A 7,412-nucleotide genomic window follows, 5' to 3' on the forward strand; every position below is an offset into this window, starting at 1 on the left:
AGCGCCCGGGTCTCTCTTCGTTTTCTATTTGCTGATCCGGTAGCCACGCCCCTTCCCGACCATCTCCGAATGGCTACGGCCTCACTTTTTTTAACATCCTGTAATTGGTCGCTTCGCCCGCTCTGTCACCTTTGATTGGTCAACGCTACCGCCTCAGGCTCTCACCGGCCGGATCTGATTGGTGGCTAGACCAGACCCGCCCCCGCCGTTCTCCTCTTGAACGTGGCACTTGGGTAGCCCCGCCCACCTAGGCCGGTTGCGGCGCATGCGCTATGAGGGGCAGGGGAACCCGTTCGTGTTGGATTCTGACTGGGCCGCGTCTGTAAGCGCCGCCTTCTGACCCGGAAGGGTGGGGAATCTCTTCCGGGGCAGGGCGAGGGCGTAGGGCTCGACGGCGGTTATTATTGCGCAGGGCGCAGCGCGCGCTGGGGCGGGAGGCGGTGGAGGCTTGCCCGCTGTCCGGCCTTAGGGCGGGAGGCTGGGCCCGGCCCGGCCCCGCCCCGCCCCGCCCGCCAGGCCTGCGGCGCCGGGGGGCCCGGGAACAGCCCGAGCTTGAGGTGCAGCGGGAAGCGCCTCGCCGGCGGCGGCGGCAGGTTTCCGAGCCTGACAACGGGCCGCGTGTCCCCGGTTACCCGCTGCTGCTGCCCGCTCCGGGGCCGCGCAGCCCCCCCTGGGCTCAGGGCACCTCCTCCCCAGCAAGGCCGCTCCGTCCCGCCCTCGGCCGCAGACCTCCAGCTTCTTCAGAGCCGCCGGCCCGAGCGCCAAGCAGAGATACCAGCGTCTGCAGCCTCGGGCGTGCGGAGAGTGCCCCTCGTGTCATGGCCGGAGTCCGGACAGGAATAAAAAACCAACTCGGCTGTCCTGGGTGAAAAGGGCCCTGAGTGTTCACCAGCCCCACAGATAGATACAGTGGGGCCTGCTCGCCTATTCCCAGTGATGAGCTGCCAAAAAATTAACAACCGCTTCTCTCCCCAAGAGGGGGTCGTGGCCCTCCTGTCCCATTCAACCCCCCAATTCCTTGATGCTCCGCTGGGACCCCTTCCCCATTCAGCTCTCTTCCCTGTTCCCTCATTGCCCCCTGCTGCCCCATCCAACCCCTCCTCTCATTCCTAATAGCCCCCTGGGGCCCCTGCCCCATCCAACCACCCCTTCTCTCTGTCCCCTGACTGCCTGGGGGACCCCGACTGTCCCCCACCACCCCATCCAACCCCAGCCTGACTGCCCCCCCCAGAACCCTTGCCCCCATTCAATCCCCCTGTTCCCTGCCCTCTGACTGCCTCAACCCCTAGCCACTCTCCCCCAAACTCCCCTGCCCTCTTCCAACTCTCAGCTCCCTGCCCCTTTACCGCACTGGAGGCCGGGCCGGGGGCACTGGGCCAAGGCCCGAGGCGCTGAGCTGAAGCTGCTCGGCTGAGGTGCTCAGCCAGGCGGGGGCCAGAGCTGCTTGGCCTTAAAATTTAATTTAGTGGTGCACACATTCCAGATGAGAACATGGCTCTATAATATTTTCCATATTAATCTCTGTGCTATTCCTTTTGCAGCCTAACACCTTTGCTATTTTGACTGCAACTGCACATTGAACAGCAGAGATCTTAATTTAGCAGCCTACAGTGCTGCCCAAGTCCCTTTTACAAACTGATGCTCAGAGTTTAGACCCCTGCAATGTGTTGGAGTAGTACACGATTTTCCCTCCAGTGTGCAGTACTTTGCATTTACCATCATTGAACAGAATGCTGCCCATTTACCTAGTGTGACATTTTTCCTACCTCACGCTCACCCCCCATTCCAGATAATTTACATGCAGTCAACAACACTGGGCCTTGCAAAAATTCTTGAGATCCTGTTAACTTTTTGCTAAGATTAAAATTGATCATTTAATGCTCTTTGTTTCCTCTTAGTTTTTGATCTATGATGCTATTTTGCCTCTCTCACCACAATGACTTAGTTTCTTTAGTAGCCACTTGTGATGGACCTTGTCAAAGACTTTTGAAAGTCTAAATAAATGTTGTCAACCTTTATTTGCTACTCTTGCCACACAAAGAATTCTAATTAGCCAGACCTGCTTTTCTGCTGCAGAAACCATGCTGGCTAGACCCCATCATATGATTCATAGATATTAAGACTGGAAGGGACCATTAGGTCATTTACCCTGGCTTTCTGTATAATTACACCCATATTCCAGGTGTTTTGTTCTATTTTTAATAATTTCAACCCATTTACTAGATACCAATGTAAGGCTTTCCTGGTCTGTCATTCCTTAGATCACCTCTAGAGACTTCATTTAAATAGAGGTACAACATTTGCTACCCTCCAATCCTTTGGTACGGTAGATGTTTTTAATGAGATATTGCATATTTTTGTTGGCAGTTCATCGCATACTGCAGCTCTCTGAAAATTCTGGGATGTACCTCTGGGCCTGGGGATTTATTTTTTTAAATTATCACTTTGTTCCAGCACCTCCTTTAGCACCTCAGTCTGAAATGCCCTCATTTTCAGGAACAGAAAACTGCATGGTATTTCCCTACCAGCTGCTGCCAGGAAGACTGCTGCAAAATAATAATGTAGCTTCTCAGCCAAAGTTCTTACTCCTTTAATCCCTGTGGATCCAAAAGACCTGCCAATTCTTTTACAGCCTTCCTACTTCAGAGATACATCAAAAAAATTTTTGTGGTTAGTTTTGATACTTTCTGCTATTTGCTCTTAGAATTCCATTGTCACCCTCTAAATTTTCCTCTCATACATCCTCTGCTGTAGTTTTCCTCCTGTTTTTGGCTTCACTGGGGTCAGATTTCCAAATGTGTAAGGATCTCTGGCTCAAGTAACCTTTTGAACCTTGCCCTTCACCAGGCTGCCTTGCTCCTTGCCTTCCTGCTTCCCTTTTTGTTCAGCAGCATGCTGCTCTCTGAGATTGTTTTCTTAAGTAGCATCTAGACCACTTCTAAGAAGTGAATTTCTCCATATGACACCGTTGAGTGCAATAACAGAAATTCAGTTGAACTATGGGACAGAAGAGGAAGGGTTTTCTGTAGCAGTACAGGCTGCCTTGATGGGACGGTGTTCATGCAACATTGGTGAGGTGTGAATATGAGTCTGTCATAAACAGATAGTTAAGGGTTAATGCCTCTTTTACCTGTAAAGGGTTAAGAAGCTCAGCAAACCTGGCTGACACCTGACCAGAGGACCAATAAGGGGACAAGATACTTTCAAATCTTGGTGGAGGGAAGTCTTTGTTTGTGCTCTTCGTTTTGGGAGTTGTTCGCTCTTGGGACTAAGAGGGACCAGACATCCATCCAGGCTCTCTAAATCTTTCTAAGCCAGTCTCTCATGTTTCAAAATTGTAAGTAACAGCCAGGCAAGACGGATTAGTTTTATTCTTGTTTTCTCAACTTGTAAATGTCCTTTTTTGCTGAGAGGATTTTACTTCTGTTTGCTGTAACTTTGGACCTAAGGCTAGAGGAGCTTCCTCTGGGCTATACGAATCTGATTACCCTGTAAAGTATTTTCCATCCTGATTTTACAGAGATGATTTTTACCTTTTATCTTTAATTAAAAGCTTTCTTTTTAAGAACCTGATTGATTTTTCCTTGTTTTAAGATCCAAGGGGATTGGATCTGGACTCACCAGGGATTGGTGGAGGAAAGGAGGGGGGGATGGTTAATTTCTCCTTGTTTTAAGATCCAAGGGGTTTGGATCTGTGTTCATCAGGGAATTGGTGAAGCCTCTAAAGGCTGCCCGGGGAGAGGAAGGTTTGGGGTGGGAGGAGACAAGAAGTGATCCAGACACTAAAATTTCTGGATGGTGGCAGAGTTATCAGATCTAAGCTAGTAATTAAGCTTAGAAGTGTCCATGCAGGTCCCCACATTTGTACCCTAAAGTTCAGAGTGGGGAAGGAACCTTGACATGGTGAGCAGCGGTGTGGGATTTATTTATTTTTTTAGGAACCAAAAGCCTGTAGGATTTTTTTTCCTCTCCTTTCTAGCTGCTTGGAAAGCAGCCTGAGGGAAGAGGTGTTAAGTTTTTTAACAAGGGTCTTTGTTAAGAGGAGGCTTCAAGCTGTGAGCAAGCAGCCAGGAAAAGGAATTTACAAGCTGAATTGTTTTCTTTCTTTCTACCTCGGGTATAGCCAGTTAGAAATCTCTATTAACCAAGCAGCCCTGAGCTGAGTGCATCCCAGTTTCAGTGAGCTGCAGAGGGGTGTGGCCAGCACAAGAAAGCAGGAAAATGAGTACCACTGGAGCAACTAACAAACTAGAGCTGGCTAGGCTGGAAGCAACAGAGAAAGACAACGAACATAAGAGACAGATGGAAATAAAACAATTAGAAATAGCCAGAGAAGAGGCTGCCCACAAAAGAGCTATGGAGGAGAAAGAAAAAGAAAGAGAGAAGAGAAAGCCAAAGAGGCTGACCACCGGAGAGCTATGGAGATAGAACAAAAAGAGATGGAGATCCAGAGGGACGCCCGCCAGCAGGTCCTGGAATTAGCAAGGGCTAAGCCGGATGTACCAGCCAGCCCTAACAACCCTTCTCCAGGTACTGTTTCCCATACCAGAAAATTCCCCACCTACAAGGCAGGTGATGATATGAGGCCTTCTTAGAAAATTTTGAAAGGGCCTGCCATGGGTACAGCATCTCTGCAGACCAGTACATGATAGAGCTGAGGCCACAGCTCAGTGGACCCTTAGCAGAGGTGGCGGCTGAAATGCCTAAGGAACGCATGAACGATTATAATCTTTTTCAAACCAAGGTCAGAATCCGAATGGGGCTAATACCTAAGCATGCCAGTTCAGCGCCCTAAGGTGGAAACCAAATGTGTCATTTACCCAACACGCCTACCACATTTGAAAGAATTGGGATGCCTGGATATAAGGAGCAAGTGCTGAATCTCTGGAAGAGCTGGCCTTCCTAATGCAAATGGAGCAGTTTTTAGAGGGTGTTCCTGAGGAAATAGAAAGATGGGAAGCCAAAAACTGTAACTGAGGCGGGGGAGATTGGAGCCAGATGGGTGGAAGTGGCAGAAAAGAAAAGAACTACTAGCAAGGGGAGCGAATATCAGAGGAGGCAAACCAAAAATAAACCCTATCACCGGGGGCAACCCAAGACCCCACATACAACCCAAGGAAAGCCCCAGACACCCTATTGTCCCACCTCACCAGTCTCCAGCAACCCATCTCGACCTAGTGACCAGTCAGCTGGGCGATGTTTTAAATGTAATGAACTGGGACATAAAGGCCCACTGCCCCAAGAACCCCAACCGATTACAGTTCATTACACCACAATCACACCAAAAATCCTCAGGCACAGATGCCTCTCAAATACCCTCGGAGCGAAGGGAAACCTTGAGAGTGGGCAGAAAGAAGGTTATTGCGTGGAGAGACATGGGGGCACAAGTGTCAGCTATCCACCAATCCTTAGTGGATCCCAAATTCTTCAACCCAGAAGCCCAAGTGATAATTCACCCATTCATGTCAAAATCTGTAAACTTGCCTACAGCTGAGTTACCTTTCCAGTACAAGGGCTGGTCAGGAATGTTGACTTTTGCAGTCTATGACAACTATCCCATCTCCATGCTACTGGGGGAAGACTTGGCCAACCATGTGAAGCTGGCCAAGAGGGTGGGAATGATCACATGCAGCCAGGCCAAGCAAGCTTCCACACCCATCCCTGTTCCTGAGCCGTCCACAAGGGCCCCATCTGTGTTACCAGAGACCCAGACAGAGGTGGTGGAACCGGATCCCCTGCCAATGACTGCAACAGCCATAGTGCATCCAGTCCCAGAACTGGAACTGGAAAAGCAACCAGCGCCAGAACCGTTGCCAGCACTGACTCCAGCACTTGCAAACCCATCTACAACTCCAGCGCCAGAGGGCACCAGCGGGCCTGAACTGACAGAAGCAGCAGACAACCCTACCCAAGAGGCTCAGCCAGAGCCTGAAATATCACATAGTGCACCAGCGGAACGCGGTTCACCATCAATGAAAACAACCCCATAACCTACATCACTTCCAGAGGGACCAAGCCCAAGTCCACAGTCTAAGGAGGAACTGACATCTCCAGCCTGAAGGGAACAGTTCCAGGCTGAGCAGGAAGCAGATGACAGCCCTCAGAAAGCTTGGGTGGTGGCAAGGAGCACCCAACCGCCTCTCAGCTCTTCTAACCAATCCCGGTTTGTCGTAGAACAAGGACTTTTATACAAGGAGACTCTTTCTGGTGGACACCAGGAAGGCTGGCGTCCTCAAAGACAGTTGGTAGTTCCAACTAAGTACCGGGTAAAGCTCTTGAGCTTAGCTCATGATCATCCCAGTGGCCATTCTGGGGTGAATAGAACCAAAGACCGTTTGGGGAAGTCCTTCCACTGGGAGAGAATGGGCAAGGACGTTGCTAATTATGTCCGGTCTTGTGAGGTGTGCCAACGAGTGGGAAAGCCCCAAGACCAGGTCAAAGCCCTCTCCAGCCACTTCCCATAATTGAGGTCCCATTTCAGCAAGTAGCTGTGGATATTCTGGGTCCTTTCCCAAAAAAGTCCCCCAGAGGAAAGCAGTACATACTGACCTTCAGGGACTTTGCTACCCGATGGCCGGAAGCAGTAGCTCTAAGCAACACCAGGGCTAAAACTGTGTGCCAGGCCTTAGCAGACATTTTTGCCAGGGTAGGTTGGCCCTCCGACATCCTTACAGATTCGGGAACTAGTTTCCTGGCAGGACCATGAAAAATCTGTGGGAAGCTCATGGGGTGAATCACTTGGTTGCCACCCCTTACCACCATCAAACCAATGGCCTGGTGGAGAGGTTTAATGGACCTTTGGGGGCCATGATACGTAAATTCATAAATGAACACTCCAATGATTGGGACCTAGTGTTGCAGCAGTTGCTTTTTGCCTACAGGGCTGTACCACATCCCAGTTTAGGGTTTTCACCATTCGAACTTGTGTATGGCCATGAGGTTAAGGGGCCATTACAATTGGTGAAGCAGCAATGGGAGAGGTTTACGCCTTCTCCAGGAACTAACATTCTAGACTTTGTAAGCAACCTACAAAGCACCCTCCGACACTCTTTAGCCCTTGCTAAAGAAAACCTAAAGGATGCTCAGGAAGAGCAAAAGGCCTGGTATGATAAACATACCAGAGAGTGTTCCTTCAAAGTAGGGGACCAGATTATGGTCTTGAAGGTGCAACAGGCCTGTAAGATGGAAGCATCATGGGAAGGGCCATTCACGGTCCAAGAGTGCCTAGGAGCTGTTAACTATCTCATAGCATTCCCCATCTCAACCCTAAAGCCTGAAGTGTACCATGTTAATTCTCTAAAGCCCTTTTATTCCAGAGAATTAAAGGTTTGTCAGTTTACAGCCCAGGGAGGAGATGACGCTGAGTGGCCTGAAGGTGTCTACTACGAAGGAAAAAATGACGGCGTGGAAGA

This window comes from Gopherus flavomarginatus, chromosome 12 (assembly GCF_025201925.1).
Source record: "Gopherus flavomarginatus isolate rGopFla2 chromosome 12, rGopFla2.mat.asm, whole genome shotgun sequence".
Taxonomy (NCBI): Eukaryota; Metazoa; Chordata; order Testudines; family Testudinidae; genus Gopherus; species Gopherus flavomarginatus.